Source organism: Watersipora subatra, chromosome 6, assembly GCF_963576615.1.
Source record: "Watersipora subatra chromosome 6, tzWatSuba1.1, whole genome shotgun sequence".
Classification (NCBI taxonomy): domain Eukaryota; kingdom Metazoa; phylum Bryozoa; class Gymnolaemata; order Cheilostomatida; family Watersiporidae; genus Watersipora; species Watersipora subatra.
Window position 1 is genome coordinate 22,718,105 of NC_088713.1, and position 26,936 is coordinate 22,745,040.

Sequence of the window (26,936 nt, forward strand, 5' to 3'; positions counted from 1 at the left end):
TTGGCACTTTTCAGGCTGCTATATGGTAGCTTTGATTCCTTCTGTTACAGAAGAAGGAGGAGGAGGCAGAGCCAACAGCTTAGCTCATCTGAAAAGAGCTAAAGAAAATGAAGAAACGGAAGCTATTTGAGGAGCAGTTGGATGCTCTGAAGACTGAGGACCGGTTTACCCTCTCACAGGCCGATAAGTCGAGCAAGTCATGTAATCTCCTTGACAATGCCCTTGACATTAAGGTTAGACTCCATTGCTCCTCAGTCACATTTAACCACAGTGGTGATCGTCATTCTCGAACCTTTTATAGTAAACATGTTATTTGTTAATAATTCATAGTTTGTTAAATATTTATTTGATGAATTATGTCATTATGTGCATAAATGGAAATTTAAGGATGTTCTACTCATGAATCTTTGCTATAATAAGACCCGTGTCCGAAGGCATGGTTGGATGTTTAAAAAAATTCCATTGCACAAGATTCACATTGGGATATTCGGATTAACAGCCGAGCACGCTGCCACTCACCCCAATCAACCCCCTCTCAGCATTTAAGAATACTTGTGCACATAGTTATTACACATGAAAATCTCTCACAGCTCACGAGACCACCAGAGTTGTAGTCTCTTATTAAATATCTACTGATATTTGCCTCCTTAGCCTGGTTTTGGTGTAACTTGGCAGTATCTGTGCATTACTACCAATTCATTAAAAAATAAGTTTATATTTATCCACAAAATTGGCCAAATGTTAGCATGGTTGTTGAGCATGCATAAATATGCAGCTTTATGAGAGTAAATTAGTGGCTTTTGGGTAAGAGTAGTGTCTTGATATTTAGTTGCCAAGCCTTTATTGGTAATTACAGGAAAAGATAAAATGTGTGCCCAATAAATATATTACATTTTTTGAGAATATTCAGTGGCATACAGAGTGGCTGCAAAACTTGCTTTTCACATCTTTACTGTAGTGCAAACCGTGTGTATCCATCTGTCTAAAGCATAGCTAAGAGGTAAAGCACGGTTCCCGTGTACGCTACAAACGCCGGTGACATCACTGCCAGGCTATCAGCTGTGAAATGTGAACCTACACACTGTTCAACTTTCGCTAAGAGTCACAGGCAAAACCTTCACGAAATGCACTGCAAAGGTTAAGGTCAGCATTTTTGAAATGGTATGGCTAAGAAACATTTTTATGCAATTATTTGCGATGCATCTTTATGTGAACAGAAGCCGCTGAGCCTAGCACTGCAAGTGTCTGGCTGCACGAGATTACTGCAGGGTCTCGCTCTCGATATGGGAACCAGGCCTAAGGGTAAAAAGCATCACAACTGAAATTGAACTCGAATATTTGACTCTGTAGGCAGGCACACTACTAACTGCACTGCTCCATCATCTTGCAACAAGTTAGAATAAATGTGTGCATATTTATTACACCTAATGATCTTTCACGGCATACTCGACTGCCAGTGGAGAAGTATGTATGTTTTGAGATAATAAAGAAAGTTTTTACGATAATTGACATGAAAAATGAAAAATAAAATTAGGCAGTCCCATAGTTATGATCACCACTGTATGCCCGTCTGCAAGCCTTCTATCAAAGTATGTGCTCAGTTCGAGTTTGTAGAAAGGTGGCGACACGGCAGTAGCCAATCAGAGTTCAGTTTCGCTAATTCTTATATCACTAGTGCTTTATTAGGCAACTGTGAAACAACTACTATAAATTTATCAGCGCTCAAACCAAACAAGTTTCCTCATTTTGATTAATATAATTAGGAATAATATAATTAATTAATATAATATATATTAATATATATTAATACTATTTTGGCTAACTATTGAGTTTTATTACTTTTATAACATGAATAATTGTTCAATCTGTTCTTTCATCACAATTTAAGAGAGCAATTTAAGTCTGTATGTCTTTCTGTATGTCCAGCTATGGCTATTAAAATCTTTTACTATATACTTTATACCCCCTTTTTCCGATTTCACACGCTGAATATCGTCTTAATTGAAACACTTTCATCTCTATGAAACACGATGCGTTTTCGTGAACTTCTATTTCCGCTTCTTGTAAGGTTCAATTACTAAATCAGCAAAGGTATTATCTCGAGTAGGAATAGCCTATACATTCTCTCTCCGTTTGGTCAGACAAAGACAGTCCGATATCTCATTTTTACATTTTACCAGCATCGAGAAGTACCAGTATTGGCATATTCAAAGTTTTGATGGATAGATTCTGCTGGAACACTAACATTGTTTATACACACACTTATATGCACGAATTATCATTATTAATTCAACATATTCAGGATTTTTGTTTTCAGTTTGTATTAATTGTATCATTACCAAATCATTTTTATTGTAATCCTAGCAAAACAGCCTTAATTTAGCTATTACTTACTAATTATTTCACATTTACATTTTAACACTTTTCAAGTTGTTTTATTTTGTTTCTTAATTTATTTGATGGTTGCGCGTCACAACAATTTTGTCTCACACAGTACCTATACTGTTCATAGAGGTAAAGGCAGACGATACACCCGCTATACTCGCTGCCCTAAATGCTGACAAGAAGTGTCTGGAGTAGCTAGAGCTAGAGAAGAAGTTGTCTGCTGACTTGGAAAATAGGAAGGCTGACACGGGCACTCGTCATAAGGAGGTGAGAATATCCCTCAACTGTTCCTGAGGCTGGGAGAATGAATGATATAGGCACTTTTGGAGGCATTTTAATGTCTGTGTGTAAAATCATAGGCATAAAATATGTATAGATACATCTTTGCTTACTAATAGATCTGATTGCATAGATTGATAGCTCTTGTTTTCATAGAAGGTAACTAAACTACCGTGACCAAGTATCACCGTTAACTTGATTGGCTTTATCACGTTTTGTTGCTTATCTGAGCTCATCAGGGAATCTCCTACCTCCCGACAGTGTGTATTTGATCTCCTGTTCAATGTGGAGTTGTTTACTCTTTAAAACTTGGGCTTGTTTCATTATGGTTAAAGATAAACTTACACTAAATTATAGTAGTTCTTATCAGAGAATATCAGTATCTTCTATCATTTGTGATTGTTTATGATGTTTGAGGTGATCCGACTCCCAGGATATTTCAAGATTAAAATTTTCATAAATTGATCACAATTAAAACACTCAGATTGAAGCAAGTGTGATAATGGCATCTATAGTTGCTAAGAGACAGAATAGAGCCAACTTTAACACAATAGCTGATATTAATAAAGAGAAAGACGGTCAACTGAGCGACTAGTGATGTCATTTCAGCATGTATTTTTCTCCTTGACATTTTAACCACGATCTTTACTTGAGTTTAACCTTGAAGCATCGTGGTAGTCAAATTTCTTCAAATGTCAAAAAAAATCGCAGTTAATAGAACAACACTGATAATTTTTGATGAAAACTAGTACCACAATTTATATCTATATATATATATATATATATATATATATATATGTAAATATATATTTAAGTTTTTTTTAAATGTACAAATATATTTATATATAAAGATATATTTGTATTTAAATATTTGTTCGTATATAAATATATATAAACATATTTGTGTATAAATATATATGTATTTATATATTTAACTTTATATTTAAATATATAATTATATTTATAAGTATATATTTATAAATATATATGTAAATAAATGTTCTATCTTTCGGTTTTATCTCGAGTCCATTAAAAATTGAGGTTGACAAACTTTTTCTCCTTGTGTGTACTATAAGGTGGTATATGATTGTGTTAAAATGTTGTGAATTAAAGTAGAGACCGCAACTACATCTGATTGTATTTGTTAGGTATCTGAGGAAATGAAAGCTATCAGAGTACATTCAGCGGAACCTAAGGCTAGGCGTATCTTAGCTGGTCTCGGTTTCACCAAGGAGATGCAGGAGAGACCGACCAAACACTTCGGGAGGATGAGAGTTTTTCTTGCAAGGTCTGTCCTCTAGGACTATAGAAGTCAGAATATTGGTCTATTGTGGTGCATGCATAGGAGGGTTATCACCTCGTTATTATATCGTAAGATGACTATTTATTTGTTCATTTATACTTTTATAATTACTAATACCTTGGCAATACGGGAGGCTGTGAGAAATTGTAAGGTGTAATAACTAATTGCACAATTATTCCATAGTGTGGTAAGCAATCAATTGGCACAGGTGGAGGAGTGACAATCTATGAACTTAAAAGGTGTGAGTTCGAATCCTCTTTAAAGCGATCTTTTTTACTTGTTTTCTGCTAAGAGAACGGATATTAGGTGGAAGATTGTTCAAGCAGCTGATCATAGAATGACAAACATGACAGCAATTCAGCGTAATTTCCGAACTTCTTTGATTGCTTATTGCGGAACTGCCACCATGATAAAATGTAGAACTCACTAAGATACCCAATATTTGATGATGGTTTTGAAAAGCACACATAATTATGTAATACACAGTCATTAAGCTACTAAAACTGATTTGTTTTTATAAGAGACAAAATACTTGCCATAGATTGCATCACCAACAAGTGTTACATGCAAGATTCAAAATAAAACACTTTGAAATCCGCATTAAAATGTTGTATAGAATAAAATTTACACATTTTTCAGAGCCTTGTTCCTTCAGCCGACCTTCTTGCTGCTCGATGAACCGACCAATCACCTCCATCTGAATGCTGTCATATGGCTAGACAATTACCTTCAGAATTGGAAAAAGACCTTTCTGATTGTCTCCTACGACCAGTCTTTCCTCGACAATGTCTGCACTGACATTATTCACCTTGACATTCAAAAGCTCTTTTTCTACAAGGGCAACTATGGTGAGTACCTGCATTATATTAGGAACCTAGGTTATATTTAGGTTTCTCAGGGGTAATTTTAGTTGAACAGTTGTTATGGTTGGTGGAATTTACTTAATTAATGCCGCGTGATTCGGGGAGTGCGTTTCATTGATGCCGCGTGATTGGTGTAGTTCTCTTCATCGATGTATGTGTATGGATGTATTGCGATCGCTTCACGATATATGTGGTTGTTTAGCATCATTATTAGTATATGTTTGGTTGTGTAGCATTATTATTAGGATATATTTGGTTGTGTAGCATTATTATTAGGATACATTTGGTTGTTTAGCATTCTCATTACGATATACCCTAGGACACTTAAGTATTCGCGGCATCTAACTTTCGCGTTTTCGCGGAGTCATCATCACGCGAAAAATTCATGCGCGAAACTAAACTATCATAACGAACTAGCGAAAATTCGAAATTAAATAGCTATGTTCTACACAGGCCTGTATTCACTGGTTGCAAGTTGGGGGGCTAATGTTAGACGACTAGTTATGAACATCTGGGTGTGGAGAAGGAGGGGGGTGCTGTAAGCTCCCAACAGGTTTCTCTTATGTAGGGCCTCAGCCGGGCCTCTCACGTGAAGTTTTAAAAAATTTTATTGGCAAGTATCAACATTTTTCTATTTTTGAGATTTGCTTTGTTTTAGCTGATGTGACTGACAAAACGTTTTAAAATTAAAACAGGCAAAACTTGTATGCAGTTAAAAAGCTCAGAAAGAAGACATCTTTTTCTTTTAAGCGTTTTAACAAAGATCATTTTTGCCGATTTTATTTCAAGTTCATTAAGTAGGATATGGGCAAGCAGATGTTTGCTAAAACTTGATATTTTGCAAACCTTTATAAAAGTCGTTAACAAGAACATTTTGCCGCTCATGAAGATAATAATGACGCCTAAGAACTACTAAAAGTTGATGTTTGTATCTATGGCTTCGAATAAAGTGATATTCTACAGCGATAAAAACCTTTCTATAGCCGTTGGACTATGAAATTCCTAAAAGGTTGGGGCGTCTTAGCCGGCCAGCTGTCCAAGGGAATACGGCCCTGTAGTTCATTGATATCCACAACAAAATCGTGATATTAGAAATGCAGATAATTTTGTGTGTGATTGAGCTCATTGGGAAATTTCTAGTAAATTCGTTAATACACCGAATGAGCAGCATGGCAAAGCAAATTAAGATAACAAGTTTTTTTTGGAAAAGCCAGGACAAACGAAGAAGATGATGATATCAGTTTAGTCACCGATTTTGTAACTGATGAGGATGAAAGTCTGGTAGGTGAAGTCATACAATTAAATAATACTTATTGTAGTGATGAATTTTACTGCCAACCAAAAACGATAACAACCCTCACCAGGTCCAACCATGTTATACAGTTCTGGTTGTGATGTTGGTTGCTATCTATTTTATTTTTTTATGAGACATGTACTGTATTTGATTTTTTTTAAATTTGAAATATTGTGAACTCAAAACGTGCCATGGCCATCGCTTGCTATAAATACTTGAGATCTAATATTGGTACCATATCGGTCACGACGGAAAGGACCGAGACGTCATTGATAGTCCAAGAAACAAATGGCAGCAAGCGATCACGTTGAATTATCGATTTCTGCCATACATTTATATCTGCGGGTTACAAATACAAACTAGTCGCAAATATAAAAACTTTTTTTACTAGAGGACCGGACCTGAGGAATCTAATTTGTTTGTTCCACTGTATTTATTTTCACATCACTATATTTTCGCACTCATCAGAGCTGCGAAATTAAGTTGCAGCGAAATTTTACTCTGTGTGCTACGCACGAAACTAAATACTAGCGAAATATAAGTGTCCTAGGGTATTTGGTTGTTTAGCATTATTATTAGGATATATTTGGTTGTTTAGCATTATTATTAGGATATATGTGGTTGTTTAGCATTATTATTAGGATATATTTGGCTGTTTAGCATTATTATTAGGATATACGTGGTTGTTTAGCATTATTATTAGGATATATTTGGTTGTTTAGCATTATTATTAGGATATATTTGGTTGTGTAGCATTATTATTAGGATACATTTGGTTGTTTAGCATTCTCATTACGATATATTTGGTTGTTTAGCATTATTATTAGGATATATTTGGTTGTTTAGCATTATTATTAGGATATATGTGGTTGTTTAGCATTATTATTAGGATATATTTGGTTGTTTAGCATTATTATTAGGATATATTTGGTTGTGTAGCATTATTATTAGGATACATTTGGTTGTTTAGCATTCTTATTACTATATGTTTGGTTGTTTAGCATTATTATTAGTATATATTTGGTTGTGTAGCATTATTATTAGGATATATGTGATTGTTTAGCATTATTATTATGATGTATTTGGTTGTTTAGCATTATTATTAGGATATATTTGGTTGTTTAGCATTATTATTTGGATATATTTGGTTGTTTAACATTATTATTATTAGGATATATGTGGTTGTTTAGCATTATTATTAGGATGTAATGTGGTTGTTTAGCATTACTATTAGGATATATTTGGTTGTTTAGCATTATTATTAGGATATATTTGGTTGTTTAGCATTAGTATTAGGATACATTTGGTTGTTTAGCATTCTTATTACGATATATTTGGTTGTTTAGCATTCTTATTACGATATGTTTGGTTGTTTAGCATTATTATTAGGATATATGTGGTTGTTTCGCTTTGTTATTAGGATGTATTTAGTTGTTTAGCATTATTATTAGGATATATTTGGTTGTTTAGCATTGTTATTAGGATATATTTGGTTGTTTAGCATTATTATTAGGATATATGTGGTTGTTTAGCATTACTATTAGGAGATGTTTGGTTGTTTAGCATTATTATTATGATGCATTTGGTTGTTTAGCATTGTTATTAGGATATATTTGGTTGTTTAGCATTATTATTTGGATATATTTGGTTGTTTAGCATTAGTATTAGGATACATTTGGTTGTTTAGCATTATTATTAGGATATATTTGGTTGTTTAGCATTATTATTAGGATATATTTGGTTGTTTAACATTATTATTATTAGGATATATGTGGTTGTTTAGCATTATTATTAGGATGTATGTGGTTGTTTAGCATTACTATTAGGATATATTTGGTTGTTTAGCATTATTATTAGGATATATTTGGTTGTTTAGCATTATTATTATTAGGATATATTTGGTTGTTTAGCATTATTATTATGATGTATTTGGTTGTTTAGCATTATTATTAGGATATATTTGGCTCTGTAGCATAATTATTTGGATATGTTTGGTTGTTTAGCTATATTATTAGGATATATTTGGTTGTTTAGCATTAGTATTAGGATACATTTGGTTGTTTAGCATTATTATTAGGATTTACGTGGTTGTTTCGCTTTATTATTAGGATGTATTTAGTTGTTTAGCATTATTATTAGGATATGTGTGGTTGTGTAGCGTCATTCAAGAAGATGTTCAAACAGAAGAGGAAGGAGCAGATAAAGGATTATGAAAAGCAGGAGAAAAGACTGAGAGAATTGAAGGCGAGTGGGAAATCTTCAAAGGATGCTGTAAGTTGTCTTTCCTCTGTTTGCCAGAGGATTTTATCTTCGTTAGGAAGAGGGTTGAAAGTGCTGCCACTGATGAAACAGATCTTAGGGAATTCGGTTCCATTCCACAGTAGACCTCGTGAGATGCTCTCTTTAGACTGTTAACTTTGCTATAACTGGAACTACTTTTATAGACTTGCTGTCACTGGCAGCGGAGTCGGGCTGCTGATCTATCCTGGCGATTCTATAAGGCTACATTCAGGTTGCTATGCTTATCATACAGGATTGACAGTTTCAACTACTCTTTATTGCGGAATGGGGTAGCACATCCATAAATTTGGAGTTGTCCTCCAACTGCCATATTTTAATGATGTGCGACAGGCATTTTAATTACTCTATCAGTGGCTTATGCATGAATCCAAAGTTGCAGCATACACCCTACGCCTTTTTCATAAGGCATACATTGTACTGTTGTACTTTAAAAACAATAAAATATTTTTAAGATATCATCACACATGCGCATATACACGGACCCTAACTGGCTCGACTTTTACATATCTTTGTGATTTTCAATCAAGGCTGAAACTTCCGGGGTGTTCTTAAAGTTGTGAGGGATACGCAAGATGTAAACACAAGATACCCAGATCAGTGTCTCTCAAACAACAGTTTGGGGTTCAATTGGTTTCACCTAAGATTGTCTCTCCAACTGAAGCCTGGTTCCCATATACGTCGCTAAGCACCGTGGACAGCACCGCAGGCAATTAGCTGTGAATTGGGAACCTACGCGCCGAGGATCGACGGTAGTTGCCGGCGGCATTGAAATAGTTTAGCGCTGTTCAAATTTCGCCAAAGGCCGCAGGCAAAACCTTCCCGAAATGCACTGTACGGGTGAAGGTCACCGTTATAGAAATGGCATGGCGAGTGAACATTTTTTTGATTACACAGTTATGTTTAGCGATGCAGCTTATATGTGAACAGATGCCGTCGAGCCTAACTTTGCAAACGTTTTGTTGCGCAAGTTACAGCCGGAGTATTGCAACCGATATGCGGATATGGGAACCAGGCTTTAGGTGACAATAGAGTTTTACAAAATAACTAAGCTTATGTGGAAAGATGCTTTCCACTGTAACAGATAAACAGAAACCACTAGCATAAAAAGAGACTGCTTACGAAACATTTTAAATACTGATTTTGTAAATTAAATCTGTTCAAACCATTTTTGCTATAGTATTGTTTCAGAGGCAGCCTGATGGTTTAAAACTCCTGGCCTCCAAACACAGGTTAGGGTTCAACTCCTAAAAAGGCCACTGACAGTGACAGGAATGTCATCAAACATTAAATTACTCCCTACCATAGGCATGTCTCCAGTTATTGAGGTTCCCTTGACACTAGACTCAGACATGTACAGCCAAGATCTCAGAGACATTGTTTGTACAATAATACTTTTATAAACACTCATAGCCTCTGCTAGCAGTAGGCTAAGCAGACGTCATATCTGATCTTTGAGGGGTTGCTTTCCCAAACATGCATACTTTCTTACATGACATGAAGCAATGGAATCATTTAAACAAATACATTGTATAAAATTCAACTGATCGAGATCGTGGAAATTGTGTCATACATATAATAGAAACGTTTTTAATATGTAGTAAAAATATATACTTTTTGATCAGTTTATCACTTTATCCTCATGGCTTTCATCTTCATGTTGCTAGAGAGATTATATTTGTCAATATTTATAAGTAGCCAACTGGGAGAAGCTTTGTCGTCTTCATCACTCAAAAGTCAATCTTAGTCGCAAATAGCTTGTGTTGAAAGTTAATAAAATTGGACTGAGGTTGTCATGCTTGCCTATTTCAGCCAATCACACATGCGTCAGTTTTATCACGTCAGATGACCTCAAAGATTTTAAAAGGAAGTAATTACAGGATTTAATGTTGATGGGTTCAACGGATATAGAACGAACGAACGGCTCTGTTATTGACTAGATCATGTCTTGCAATCAACCAGTAGCTCGCTGTCGATGAATTGGACAGCAGCAAGCTAAAATCGCACCCCTATAGTCTCACTTTTATTAGGGAATGTTTAAACTAACTTAACTTGCTCTTTATTGGTTTTTGTCTTTGATTTTTAATTTTCAAAAACCATTTTTTCTAGAGATTTTAAACCTTCAAAGTTAGAAATTTGAGTTTTGTTATAAGTGTTTGCTGAAATTCTCCGTCGTATGTTTGAAAGTTCGTAGAGGTTTGACTTAACTATAAAGATGGGCTTACTTGGCACTTTTCAGGCTGCTATATGGTAGCTTTGATTCCTTCTGTTACAGTAGGAGGAGGAGGCGGAGCCAACAGCTTAGCTCATCTGAAAAGAGCTAAAGAAAATGAAGAAACGGAAGCTATTTGAGGAGCAGTTGGATGCTCTGATGGCTGAGGACCGGTTTACCCTCTCACAGGCCGATAAGTCGAGCAAGTCATGTAATCTCCTTGACAATGCCCTTGACATTAAGGTTAGACTCCATTGCTCCTCAGTCACATTTAACCACAGTGGTGATCGTCATTCTCGAACCTCTTATAGTAAACATGTTATTTGTTAATAATTCATAGTTTGTTAAATATTTATTTGATGAATTATGTGATTATGTGCATAAATGGAAATTTAAGGATGTTCTACTCATGAATCTTTGCTATAATGAGACCCGTATCCGAAGGCATGGTTAGATGTTTAAAAAAATTCCATTGCACAAGATTCACATTGAGACATTTGGATTAACAGCCGAGCACGCTGCCACTCGCACCTATCAACCCCCTTTCAGCATTTAAGAATACTTGTGCACATAGTTATTACACATGACAATCTCTCACAGCTCACGAGACCACCAGAGTTGTAGTCTTATTAAATATCAACGGATATTTGCCTCCTTAGCCTGGTTTTGGTGTAACTTGGCAGTATTTGTGTATTACTACAAATTCATTAAAAAATAAGTTTATATTTATCCACAAAATTGACCAAATGTTAGCATGGTTGTTGAGCATGCATAAATACGCAGCGGTATGAAGGTAAATTGGTTGCCTTTGGGTAGGAGTAGTGTCTAAATATTTAGTTGCCAAGTCTTTATTATTAATGTGAAATGTGAACCTGCATGCTGTTCAACTTTCGCTAAGAGTCGCAGGCAAAACCTTTTTGAAGTGCACCGTAAAGGTTAAGGTCAGCATTTTCGAAATGGCTTCGCGAACGAACATTTTTATGCAATTATTTGTGATGCAGCTTTATGTGAGCAGAAGCCGCTGAGCCTAGCACCGTGAGTGTCTCGCTGCACAAAATTACTGCCGGGGTCTCACTTTCGATATGGGAACCAGGCTTTAGGGTAAAAAGCGACACAACTGAAATTTAACTCGAATATTTGACTCTGCAGGCAGGCACACTACTAACTGCACTGCTCCATCAACTTGCAACAAGTTAGAATAATTGTGTGCATATTTATTACACCTGATGATCCTTCACGGCACACTCCACTGCCAGTGGAGTAGCATGTATGGTTTGAGATAAAAATGAAAGTTTTTACGATAATTGGTATGAAAAACGAAAAAATTGGCGGGCAAAGAAAGGTGGCGACACAGCAGTAGCCAATCAGAGTTCAGTTTTGCTAAGTCTTTTATCACTAGTGCTTTATTAGGCAACTGTGACACAATTATTATAAATTTATCAGCGCTCAAACCAAACAAGTTTCTTTATATCGATTAATATAATTAATAATAATATAATTAATATATATTAATTATATTTTGGTAAACTATTGGGTTTTATTACTTTTATAACATGAATAATTGTTCACTCTGTTCTTTCAACACAATTATAATTAAGAAAAGGCAAATCAGAATTTTTTGTGTTTTGTTGAAAGTTGACAAGTTCTTGAGATGCAGTGACAACAGTGCTGCAGTGATGCAGTGATGTGACGATTTTGTTGAGGATTTCAAGTTGTTGTCGATTATTGCCTGGCGACTGTGATTGACATTAGCTGACAGGTGGTTGTCAATAGCTGGCGAGTGATCGTAAAAGCCTTTTAGACCGTTGTTAATGTCTGCTAAATGATTCGCCAATTTTATATTGGATTGGCGATGGCTTTCAGATGTGTCAAGTGAAAGTGGTGGCTGCATGTTCCTCATGTAATTCTATGACAAACATGTAATGTTGCAGGTAGAGAACTTTTCAATAAGATCACGTGGAAAAGACTTGTTTGTGAATGCATCTCTCACCATAGCCAACCAAAGGAGGTATGGTCTCGTTTAGCCCACTGGGCATGGGAAGACAACTCTACTCAACCACATGACCCAGCGTAAACCGAATATTCCACCTAACATTGATATCTTGCTCTGTGAACAAGGTGAGATTATGTTAATTGTTTTCCTTCAGAACAGCAAATTGGAAGCAGTAAAGAATAAACTGGTCTTTATCGCAAGGTCATAATTGTGTCACTTTTTATAAAGTTTTTTGTATTTGGATTTAAAAGGCAAAACTACGGCTCAAAAGGCACAAACTACGGCTCTGTGATCTTGGCTGGACATGTCTTAGTTCGGTGGCAGAGGAATTATTGGAGACATGCCCGGTTACAGAGAGCAGATTAAGGTTGGGTGTCATTCTGACACCACCCATGACCTTTCTGGGAATTTAATCATAACCTGTTGTTGTAGGTCAGGAGTTATAGATGACTAGACCTACTAGGTCAAGGCAGCTCTCTATACTGTGATGACATTCAGTCACTCACAAACTAAAAAACTAATTCACTAAAAATAAATTTAAAATTTCATGTTTCTAAAAGCTTGTGTAAGAATGCTGAATCCAGTTTTTCCTGTTTGTTTAGGAGTGTTTGCTTGCTTCATAACAGAGCAATCATATCAGGCATATTTAAGGCGCAAACATACTAGGCGATTTTATCCCGTGCATTATTAGGACCGCTGTGAGAGTGAGAGAGTCATTGTGAGAGAGCATGCCTTCCTACAGCAACAGAATCATTGGTAGTCAACTGCCACTAGTGACAGTCTTATGCAAAGGCATCTTTCTTAGTTGATGGAGCAGAGATGGAATGTTTTGAGATTTCCTTTAGTGGTTGTGGAAGAACTGATAACAACTTTCAGTAAGTTGGTTGTGTAACCATAGTATAGGATTAGCATGTAACTTAGCTGCTGTCTGTAGTATATTTTGGCATGCTGCTAAACATGTTTCCTAAATCCAGTTATTTCACATTTACATTTAAACACATTTATAGTTGTTTTATTTTGTTTCTTAATTTATTTGATGGTTGCGCGTCACAACATCTTTGTCTCACACTGTACCTATACTGTTCGTAGAGGTGAAGGCAGACGATATGCCCGCTATACTCGCTGTCCTAAATGCTGACAAGAAGCGTCTGGAGTTGATAGAGCTAGAGAAGAAGTTGTCTGCTGACTTTGAAAATGGGCAGGCTGATGCGGGCACTCGTCTTAAGGAGGTGAGGAGTATCCCTCAACTGTCCCTGAAATTGGTAAAATGAATGATATAGACACTTTTGGAGGCATTCCAATATCTGTGTGTAAAATCATAGGCATAAAATATGTATAGATACATCTTTGCTTACTAATAGATCTGATTGCATAGATTGATAGCTCTTGTTTTCACAGAAGATAACTAAACTACTGTGACCAAGTATCATCGTTAACTTGATTGGCTTTATGGCATTTTGCTGCTTATCTGAGCTCATCAGGGAATCTCCTACCTCCCGACAGTGTGTATTTTATCTCCTGTTCAAGGTGGAGTTGCCTTCTCTTTAAAACTTGGGCTTGTTTCATTACGGTTAAAGATAAACTTACACTAAGTTCTAGTAGTTCTTATCAGAGAATATCAGTATCTTCTATCATTTGTGATTGTTTATGATGTTGAAGGTGATCTGACTCTCAGGATATTTCAAGATTAAATTCTTCATAACCTGATCACAATTAAAACACTCAGATTCAAGAAAGTGTGATTATGGCATCTATGGTTGCTAAAGCCTGGTTTCCATATGACAGCGCAATGATCGCGCGTGGCCCAGTGATCGTGCGCAATGCATTTCTTGGGCCGCGAGGCAGTGTTTCCATATCGCGCGTATGATCCATGCTTGCATTGGACAGGGTGGATATTTTCCTTTTTCGTAGCAGAGACATATTTCTTCGGAAAAACAGACCTCCGCTGCGAAATTACGTGGTCAAATAAAAATCAGGCTTACTCTTTCGTACGGGAGACCGATTTCTTCGGAACAAAGCCCTTCGCTTGAATTGTGGGATAGGTTGACAAGGTCGAGCGGTGTATTGTGGGATACATAATCGCACGCACCCATCGCAAGGATCCATTCTGTTGGATACTTGCGATCAGCGTACGCATGTCGCGCGACTGTCGTGTGTTGACAGTTCCATATCACAACTGGCCTACGCACGACGTCGTGCGCTTTGTTGCGCGCCTTGCGCTGTCATATGAAAACCAGGCTTAAGAGACTAACAGAATAGTGCCAACTTTAACACAATAGCTGATATCAATAAAGAGAGAGACTGGTCAGCTGAGCGAATAGTGCCGTTATTTCGGCACATATTTTTCTCCTTATCATTTTAACCATGATCAAGTTTACTTGATTTTAATCTTGAAACATTGTGGTAGTCAAATTTCTTCAAACGTCAAAAAAGTCGCAAATGATAGAACAACACTGATAATTTTTGATAAAAACTACTATAATCTATATATATATATATATTTCTCAAAGTCCGTATGTCTGTTGGAAATCCGGCTATGGCTATTATTAGAACAGCTGAGCTTGACAACAATAAAGCCTCAAATTCATGGACTTTCATGGAAATTCATGGAATTCTTACTGTCATTGGAAGCCTAACCTTATTAACTAGCTTAGTGGAGTTTCCATTGGCAATATGCCAGGCTACTAGCTTGAAAGGTACAGTTGTTTGACAAAGTTTTAAAACCTTTACAGTTGTTTTTATTTCTCTCTTAATTTATTTCAACTACACGACACACTTCTCTCATGATATGTACTTTGAAAGTTATAATGGCAAATGTTGTTATATGTTAAATACAAATCAATTTTCTTTCCAAAGACTTTTCTATTACACGGGCAACGCCGGGTGGCACAGCTTGTTTATATATAAAAATAAATATAAATATATATATTTTTAAATATATTTATATATAAAGATATATTTGTATTTAAATATTTCTTTGTATAGAAATATATATTTAAACATATTTATGTATAAATTTATATGTATTTATACTTCTACACTTTAAGACTTCTACATCCGAACTGACAAGCATGTCCGTGGTGGTAGACAAGGAGAACAAGAGGGCTACTATAATAGATATAGCAGTACCCAATGACTACAATATAGCCAGCAAAGAAAAAGAAAAGGTAGAGAAATATCTCCCTCTTGGAGAAGAGATTGAAAAATACTGGAATGTAAGAACAACTGTAATCCCAGTAGTCATTGGGGCACTGGGCGCAATAACACCGGCGCATAAAATGTGGCTTGCCCAAATACCAACAACAATCAACTCAGGTGAGTTGCAGAAAAGTGCGCTATTGGGAACAGCTAAGATCTTGAGGCGAGTGCTCAAACTCTCAGTTCTCTGGTAGGAGACCTGAATTAGAGCAGAATTTATCACCCATACGGGTTAACCGGGGTGAGGAAACAATTTTTTTTATATATTTATATTTAAAGATATAAATATATTTATAAGTATATTCTTATAAATATATATGTAAATAAATGTTCTATCTTTCGGTTTTATCTCGAGTTCATTAAAAAGATTGAGGTTGACAAACTATTTCTCTTTGTGTGTACTACAAGGTGTTATATGATTGTGTTAAAATATTGTGAATTAAAGTAGAGACCACAACTACTTCTGATTGTATTTGTTAGGTATACGAGGAAATAAAAGCTATCGGAGTAGATTCAGCGGAACCCAAGGCCAGGCGTATCTCAGCCGGTCTCGGTTTCACCAAGGAGATACAGGAGAGACCAACCAAACACTTCTCTGGTGGCTGGACGATGAGAGTTTCTCTTGCCAGGTCTGTCCTCTAGGACTATAGAAGTCAGAATATTGGTCTATTGTGGTGCATGCTTGGGAAGGTTATCACCTCGTTATTATATTGTAAGATGACTATTTGTTTATTTATACTTTTATAATATCTAACACCATGGCAATGTCGGGAGGATGTGAGAAATTGTAAGGTGTAATAACTAATTGCACGATTATTCCATAGTGTGGAAAGCAATCAATTGGCACAGGTGGAGGAATGACAATCCATGAACTTATGAGCTGTGAGTTCGAATCCTCTTTAAAGCAATCTTTTTTCTAACCTCGGCGTGTAGTTTTGGACAAATAGATGGACACGGCTTTTACAAATAGCTTTTTACTAAAAAAATTATTTTACAAATGTTACATAGTCATGTTATATATAAATAGTTTTTTACTATTTATTGAAATTATGGCCAGTACAGTAATATTTATATATATGTGCTAATTTATTGGCAATCATTTCATTTCAAATAGAAATGTTTTTCAAATTGTGCTATACAACAATAATAAAAGAAAAAAAGGGCAACAGTTAGCCGCTAAAATCGAATAAATAGTTTGACAACTTGCGTTTAAAATGCCTTTTTCTGCTAAGAGAATGGATATTAGGTGGAAGATTGTAAAATCAGCTGATCGAAGAATAACAATCATTACAGCATTTTAGCGTAATTTCCGAACTTCTTTGATCAGTGATTGCGGAACTGCCACCATGATAAAATGCAGAACTCACTAAAGTATCCCCTCTTTGATGATGGTTTTGAAAAACACACATAATTATGTAATACACAGTCATTAAGCAACTAAGACTGATTTGTTTGTAGAAAAAGACAAAATAGTTGCCTTAGATTGCATCACCAACAATTGTTACATGCAGGATTCATAATAAAATACAGTCAAACACGGATAACTCGCCCACGGATAGCTCGAACACATGGTTAACTTGAACGGTTTCTTTGGTCCGTTCCCACGTAATGATAAATTGCTATTGATAACTCGAACTCAACACTGTTAACTCGAACTGGTTTTTGCCCAACGACTACCGAAACGGTGGTTATCGCTTTAGAAAATCACTTTATTCCAAGCCATAGAGGTAAACCTCAACTTTTCGTAATTCATAAGCATCTTTTTTACTACCATCGGCAAAATATTTTTGTCAACGACTTTTCTAAAGGTGTGGTGAATTTTGATTTATTCCAAACATCCGCTTAGCGATCGCCCTTCGGAAGTAAGGAAAGTAGTATTCGTTAAGAGCAGCACTCCGAGGCAGTTCAATTAGGAGTTTTACGAGGTTTTACGGTACATTGTATATCACTCTATTACTCGCGCTTTTTGAATGGATACTTATTGAACGTACATGTATTCTGTGTTTAGGTCAAGCGATGAATAGTTTTCCGACATTAATTCCGTGTTGAATGAACGTCGGAATGTTGAATGTTTAAAAAATCTTAAAAATTGTTGTAATTAAACGTATACGTTGTCTTAGCTAAAAAAAACTATTCACCGTTTGACCTAAACACAGAATACGTGTGTACATTCAATAAGTATCCATTCAAAAAGTGTGAGTGATATACAATGTACCATAAAACCTCGTAAAACTTCTAATTGAACTGCCTCAGAGTGTTGCTCTTAACGAATCCCAGGTAAAGTGAGGTAATCCTTGCATAAACTTCAAAAAAAATCGGCAAAATTGATCGTGGGTAAAACGCTCAAAAGAAAGAAGATGTCTTTTCTTTTGAGCATTTCAACAACGATCAAGTTTTGCCAATGTCAATCTAAAAAACGTCCTGGCAATAACATCACCTCAAACAACAAACCAATCTCAAGTGATTGAAAAAATCTCTATACTTTTTGATAAAAACGTTTTAAACTTTACACTAGAAGCATTTAATTTGAAACAAGCCATATTGTGATTTTGATTCATATTATAGTTTGTATATGTACATGTATTTACTAATAAATAAGTAAATACATGGACTTGTGACACTGCTCTGATAACTTGAACGCTCTGATAATTCGAACACTTTTGCTCGGTCCCGCAAAGTTCGAGTTATTCATGTTTGACTGTACTTTGAAATCTGCATCAAAATGTTGTATAGAACAAAATGTACACTTTTCTCAGAGCCTTGTTCCTTGAGCCAACCCTCTTGCTGCTCGATGAACCGACCAATCACCTCGATCTGAATGCTGTCATATGGCTAGACAATTACCTGCAGAATTGGAAAAAGATCCTCCTGATCGTTTCCCACGACCAGTCTTTCCTTGACAACGTGTGCACTGACATTACTTACCTTGACATGCAAAAGCTGTTTTTCTACAAGGGAAACTATGGTGGGTACCTGCATTATATTAGGAACTTAAGCTATATTCATGTTTCTCAGGGGTAATTTTTGTTAAACAGTTCTTATGGTTGGTAGAATTTGCCTAATTTATGCTGCGTGATTGGTGTAGTTTGCTTCATGGATGTATGTGTATGTCTGGATGTATTTGGATTGCTTCACGATATATGTGGTTGTGTAGCATTATTATTAGGATATATTTGGTTGTTTAGCATTATTATTATTATGTATTTGTTGGTTAAGCTTTATTATTAGGATATATGTGGTTGTTTAGCATTATTTTTAGGACATGTGCGGTTGTGTAGCACTATTATTAGGAAATATGTGGTTGTGTAGCATTATTATTGGGTTAAATGTGGTTGTTTAGCATTATTATTAGGATTAATGTGGTTGTGTAGCATTATTATTAGGATATATATGTGGTTGTGTAACATTATTATTAGGATATATTTGGTTGTTTAGCACTATTATTAGGATATATGTGGTTGTTTAGCATTATTATTAGGATATATGTGGTTGTGTAGCATTATTATTAGGATACATATGTGGTTGTGTAGCACTTTTATTAGGATATATGTGGCTGTTTAACATTATTATTAGGATATATGTGTTTGTGTAGTATTATTATTATGATATATTTGGTTGTTTAGCACTATTATTAGGATATATATGGTTGTTTAGCATTATTGTTAGGATATATATGTGGTTGTGTAGCATTATTATTAGAATATATTTGGTTGTGCAGCATTATTATTAGGATATATGTGGTTGTGTAGCATTATTATTAGGATATATATGTGGTTGTGTAGCATTATTATTAGGATATATTTGGTTGTGTAGCACTTATTATTAGGATATATGTGGCTGTTTAACATTATTATTAGGATATATGTGGTTGTGTAGTATTATTATTAGGATATATTTGGTTGTTTAGCATTATTATTAGGATATATTAGGTTGTTTAGCATTATTATTATGATGTACTTGTTGGTTAAGCGTTATTATTAGGATATATGTGGTTGTTTAGCATTATTATTAGGACATGTGCGGTTGTGTAGCACTAATTTTAGGATATATGTTGTTGTGTAGCATTATTATTAGGATAAATGTGGTTGTTAAGCATTATTATTAGGATATATGTGGTTGTTTAGCATTATTTTAGTGTATATTTGGTTTTTTAGCATTATTTTTAGGACATATTTCGTTGTTTAGCATCATTATAATGATATATTTGGTTGTTTAGCATTATTATTAGGATATATGTGGTTGTTTAGCATAATTATTATGATATATTTGGTTGTTTAACATTATTATTAGGATATGGGTGGTTGTTTAGCATTATTATTAGGACATATTTGGTCATTTAGCATTATTATTAGGATGTATTTGGTTGTGTAGCATTATTATCAAGATATATTTGGTTGTGTAGCGTCATTCAAGAAGATGTTCTAACAGAATAGGAAGGAGCAGATAAAGGATTATGACAAGCAGGAGAAAAGACTGAGAGAAATGAAGGCGAGTGGGAAATCTTCAAAGGATGCTGTAAGTTGTCTTTTCTCTGTTTGCCTGGGGTTTTTATCTCCGTTAGGAAGACAGTTGAAAGTACTGCCACTAATAAGATAGATCTTGGGGGATTTACGGTTCCATTCCACAGTAGACCTCATGAGATGCTATCTTTAGAGTTAAATTTTCTATAACTGGAACTACTTTACTAGACTTGCTGTCACTGGCAGCGGAGTCCTGCTGCTGATCTGTCCTTGCGATTTTATAAGGCTACATTCAAGTCGCTATGTTTATTATACAGGATTGACTGTTTCAAACACTCTTTATTGTGGAATGGGGCAGCATATCCATATACTTGGAGTTGTCCTCCACTTGCCATATATTCTTGATGTGCGACAGGCATTTTAATTACTCTAGCAATGGTTTATGCGTCAATCCAATGTTGCAGCAGACACCCTACGCCTTTTTCATAAGGCATGTGTTGACTGTTGTACTTAAAAAAACAATAAAATATTTCTACGATGTATTAATGCATCACCACACATGCGCATGTACACGGACCCTAACTGGCTCGGCTTTTACGTATCTTTGTGAACTTCAATCAAGGCTGCAACTTCCGGAGTGTTCTTAAAGTTGTGAGGGGTACGCAAGATGTAAACACAAGATACACAGATCAGAGGTCTCTCAAACAACAGTTTGAGGTTTAATTGGTTTCACCTAAGATTGTCTCTCCAACTATAGCCTGGTTCCCATATACGTCGCTAAGCACCGGCGATAGCACCGCAGGCTATTAGTGGTGAATTGGGAACCTATGCGCCGAGGACCGCCGGTAGTTGCCGGCGGCATTGCAATAGTTTAGCGCTGTTCAAATTTCGCCAAAGGCCGCAGGAAAAACATTCCCGAAATGCACTGTACGGGTGAGGTTAGGGTGGGATGCTTTCCACTGTAACAGATAAACGGAAACCACTAGCATAAAATGGAACTGCTTATGAAACATTTTAAATACTGATTTTGTAAATTAACTCTGTTCAAACCCTTTTTGCTATAGTATAGTTCCGGAGGCAGCCTGATGGTTTAAAGCTCCTGGCCTCCAAACACAGGTTAGGGTTCAACTCCCAAAAAGGCCACTGACAGCGACAGGAATATCATCAAACCTTAAATTACTCTCTGCCATGGGCATGTCTCCAGTCATTAAGGTTTCCTTGACACTAGACTCAGACATTTCCAGTCAAGATCACAGAGGCAATATTTGTACAACAATACTTTTATAAACATGCGCAGCCTATGCTTGCAGTAGGCTAAGCCATCATCATATCCGATCTTCAAGGAATTGGTTACTCAAACATGAGATACTTTCTTATTTGACATGAAACAATGGAATCCTTTAAACAAATACATTGTATAAAATTAATCTGATCGAGATCGTGGAAATTCTGTCATACATATAATAGAAACCTTTTTAATATGTGGTAAAAGTATATACTTTTTGCTTTGTTGTTTTTCAGTATAAACTAGAATGCAGCTGTCATGATCAGTTTATGTAAATTTGAATATAAAAGGTGCCGTTGGTTCAGACTCCCTTTTGTGACTCTGAGACACAAGAGTACAGCTGAGCTTGTCAGGGTTAGCAGGGTAAAATCAGCCACTGCCAGGGTTCCTGTGCTACATTTATGACCCATGCAGTAGCAGTGCAATGATCCATCAATCATCCAGCATTCTTCCTTGCCTGTGTATCCAATGGCAGTAGACAGATCCTCTCCTTTCAGGCACCTCCTCAATCCTATCAAAAGTTGTCATTTTGTTAACTAGTATTTATCACTGTTTCCATGAAACGGTTAATTTGCAAGGTTGTGTCATCCACATGATGAAACCGGCAAACGTCCACAAGTCAAGCGAGTTTCATGTACTCTCAAATTTTTCAAATTTGAGATTCAACTGAATTGTCATATTGTGTGGATAACTCCCAAGTTTATGTATTTATTCAGGCTTTCAATTTAAAACTGATACTTTTCACAAATTGTAAATCGAATTTAAAGCAGTTTTAACTACCAAACTCACCGCTAGTCGCTGCTAAGCCATCTTTGTATGGCTTCACACTTTTATAGCACGCTGCACAGTCATCTATCTAATAATTTTTGTTGAGTTTGACCTTTGTTTTGCAGCCTTCGACCTGGTTCCACTCACAGGAGTAACAGGAATAAGGTTGTTTAATCCTCTAACTGCTGTCAGTGCGGCTCGTAGCACTACTAGCAGTCTTGTCATGTTGTCCTGATTGGAATGTAATGAAATGGGTTAGCCTGGTGAGCCTGTTCACCCAGCTTAACTATCAATGTTTCTATCGTCACGATGACGCGGATTTGAATTTGTGCGCATTTGGAGCTACATTGCGATGAGTGTTACAATGGACATGCAGATTAACATCAGTGCTTTGTTAAAATAGATAAAGAATTCTACACCAGAGGGTCATAGCAGTTTCATGTCTCATTTGGCAGCAACCTTTCAAATAGGAATGCCTGAAATATGCAAAATGTTTAAAATGGAATAGCTTGCACGGTGATTTCTCTTACATCATCCACATTTGCCGTTTCCATCTTTTGCAAGCTTGGAACATTTGATAAAAAGTTGTGTGTAACAAAAATCAATTATAGCAAATAGCATGTTTCTCTGCTACAACACTATGTCTGTTTAGTAACTGCACAGTTAGAAATGTTATAAATAAAAACTGCTACTTTGTGCTCTGTTCAATCATCAACAGAACCGGTGGTCTACAGTGGACAAGGTCTGCTGCAAACTACTTTTAAAGCACATAAATTACATAATTTTGTTATTATATATTTCAATACATCCATGTCTTGGCCTTCGAATGAGCCTGTTTTCAATACACAAAGAATAATCGAACTATGAAAAACAGGGTGTCAAAAATATGTCCTGCAAAAAAAACACTTGGTTCAGGTTCTCAAATTTTGACGTTATCATTATCATTCATCCCTTTCGCTGCCATTGAGACTGCGCTTTTCTGTGACAATCAGTGCTCTTAAACCCAGAGAGAGCTAATAATAAACTAGCATTTTAGATTATCAACAATGCCCGGGGATCGTGCTAACGCCCGACCAATACAAACACATGTTCTGAGTTAATAGATTTTGGGTGATTGTTAGAGTTTGCTTTTTTCATCCTTTTGTTCATTTTAATAATAGTAATTATTATCACATCATTTTATATGATGGCATTGTTTGTTCCATACAGAAATGTAGAGGAATCGACCCCGAGCTGCTTGTGATGCAAGAGGTGGCTGAAGAGAGACAAAGAGTAAGTGAACTTGATTAATAACTAATTAGTAATTAAATATAAATATTAAAGTTGAAATATTTATATTATATTATTAAATATTCGAATAAATTGTATGGTAAATATAATACAGATGTATTGGACAGTGAAATTAATCACTTTGTGTATGATATATACTAGCTTATAGGCAAATCAAGTTATTTACAGTTGGCTTCTCTATTTTGAACAAGCCCAGAGTACAGTGAGTCACCCCCAATGATTGATTTAATTCAATTGACTTCTACAGCAAAATAGAACAAAAACAGAAATGACTACCAACAACATACCTGGTTGTTGGCCACTCATAGCTGTTCACCCTCTAATCAATAAAATTACTAACCATCATTTATTGATCTTAGGTGATTAAGGAATATCAAGATGTAAGAAGATGGTGCCACTGTAGACATTGTGCTTTGATGTCTACTGGAGCCCAGAATGTATGCTGTCAAGAACATGCTGCAGGATCAGAAAAGATTTTGACTGGAGACAGGTTAGTGCCAATTCAATGGTTATCACTAGTATTGGAACATAATGCTTGCTCTTGGCTATACCCTGGCAGTACTGTGACTCTTTTATGCGGGATTGACATGTTTTGTTGTTTTCTCACTTTAGTTGCATAACAATGAACCCGGGGTGGAACAACTACTACAGGAAGCACCTCTAGAAATGTCTAGGAACCAATACCTGGTATATCATGGTAAGTAGTTATCATACTTGTTGCCTCTCGTCTCCTGTGATTTGATATAATAGCAGTGATTATATAAACAGTTTATAAGCACATTTATTACTAATTATTTTTAGATGACAAACATGTTCTTACTGGTGAACCAGTAGAACAAGGAGAAAGACAGAGGTTCTTTGGCTATCAAAACCTGGTGTTCTGGCTATATCCTGGACTTCGAAGAAATGAGAAGCATCCGCTTCCAGCTTGCATGTATCACTATGTACATTTAAAATTTCCTAACACTGATAATAAATAACTTTATAGTGAATATCATGAATAGATTGATACTGTTGAGCATATACTGATTGCCCTATAAATAAATTCACCACATAGCTGTTTTTGTCTTCTAACTTTAAAAACATAAATAAAATACAACAGGAAACTAAAACAATTCCTTTTCCGCTTAGCAGTTGTCTGGTTTGAAGCCCCCTTGTTGGTGTCAGTCTTATTCTTGGTAGTCGTCTTCTTCTTTGTTGGTGCTGGAGTTTGACCCTTGAAAACAGTAACACTACTAAACAACTGTGCGCTACACCCTTGCCAAACCATCACATGTACAACCTGTCAAGTAGGCATCCTTTCAGCACGCTGTTTGTGCTCTTGTTAGCATTAGTTTATATTATTTCTTGTCTTTGGAGAGAGGATGGCAAAACTAAGGATAATATTCAAGTTATGAAGCTATTGATAGGATTGCTTTGTATATGACAGGAATTTCTACCCGCCTTTTGTCAACTTCAGGTGTGGTCTCTTGTGAAAGTAGTTGCTGTTGTAGTAGTATTATTATCTGAAGAATTCATATCACTTTTCATGTTGCTTTCTAAATAGGATTATGCTTCAATAAATATACTCTCATTGATAAACTGTCGACCTGCAGTGACGTGGTTCTAGGAATATATGTAATTTAAATTCCCCCGAGATCACACAATGCTTGAAATTAATTAGCCTCAGTTGTGCCCCTCGACATCACAATAAAAAATATATGGCTAGTGCACAATATCATTGAAAAAACATAATATGGTGCTTGGATTTTGAGCTATTTATCAAAGAAATAATCAGTACATGGAGAGATGATGACACTGATCCCTTTGTCATGTTCATCGTCTCTCTTGAGTTGTCCTACCTTCGCCTGCCTCTAGCGTCATTATGGTAGTTGATAAATAAGTGGTAAGAGCACACAACACCAAATATAACAATTATGATGTAATAGTTTACGACCTATAATATTGAGCATTTCTGCAGTAGAGCTCTGGGGAAATCCTATAAACACCAACCAATGTATGTTTCACCATGTCAAACAATGGCTCATTTGAAAGCCAAGATATGGAAGAACCTGAACAAGCTGAAACAGTACTGATATAACTGAGGTGGTTTCATTTAATTTGACACTTGATTTAGTTTGGAATATCTGTTCCTACAGGCAGCGCAACTTGTTCCATACGGCAACCGTTGGTAATCAGCTTTGAGAATCCAGTTGGAAGACTAACAAGCAACACAAAATCTCAAGAAACAAGAATGCTTAAGCATTTCTCATGAAAAGTCTAGAGTTGTCATCCTTTTCACTTGACAAACTGAAGACACATGATGATGTAAGTTCTCACATACCATATGTCTGTAAATAAACACCTTCATGTTCCAATCTGCACTTTGTGTTAACCTCTCATTCTTAAGTCTAACAAAAGTAGTCCATCACTTACAGAGTATTTCTATCATAGCAGTTATAATAGCATCTGAGGCGTATGTTCATTCATTATTGCAAATTAGCTTCCAAGCAGAGTTTCGTTGTCAGAAATTAGCTGTAAAATTTTTTTTAAAACATGTATCAAATATTAAGTTATTAGTTTTATATATAAGTTTTTCATTATTAACATATTTACCTAAAATTTAAACTTAATGAAAAGGCAATCTCTACTTTAACAAACTTACTGAGGTTTGACTGTGTAACATGACTTCTACAGTGTGCACATCTATGCAAATCAATTGATAACTTGCCACAGAAGGCAACTCATTTTACTAACCAACTTTTACCATCGGGCCTGCTGGTACTAGAACAGTAAACCATCATAACAATGTGACTAGTGGCTGTCATATCAATTCATCAAGGCTAATTTTATTAATAACTAGTTATGCCAAGGCAGTCAATTAGTGCAGGTAATAGTGCGCTGGGCGATCAAGCTGACAGTTGTGTGTTCAAATCCCGTTGAAAGCATTTCTTTTCTGTAACACTTCAGCAGGGCTTCAGACATACAGACACACAAATGGACATGGCTCTTATTATAGTGAATATTATGAAATACACATTCATGTAGATATATTTTACCAGCAGGAATGATTGACCTCTTTGCCTAAAAAATAGGAGAGTCTAGGGCACTGATGAAATGGAAAACGCGCAAATGGACATGTATGTGTCCTCAGCTATATGTGTGTCATCTCTCAACATAATCTGCAGTTCCCAAAGTTTGTGTGTATGTCCAGCTATCGCTATTAAAATCGTTGAAATCATCTACAGTATATGATACACTATTGATCAATATGCATTGTATAGCTCAGTGGTAGAGTGTGTGCATATGTTATACAGTATATGATACAC

General features: G+C 35.8%; 1 long non-coding RNA gene and 1 pseudogene across 1 annotated transcript; one reads left to right on the forward strand and one right to left on the reverse strand.

The window, feature by feature from the left end:
* Positions 1–26,936, reverse strand: part of LOC137398130 (ATP-binding cassette sub-family F member 1-like) — a 743,032-nt pseudogene that overhangs the window by 216,695 nt on the left and 499,401 nt on the right.
* On the forward strand, positions 23,994–24,590 carry LOC137398745 (uncharacterized). Its single transcript, XR_010979015.1, has 3 exons — positions 23,994–24,118; positions 24,241–24,325; positions 24,430–24,590. It is a non-coding gene; the product is annotated as an uncharacterized lncRNA (long non-coding RNA).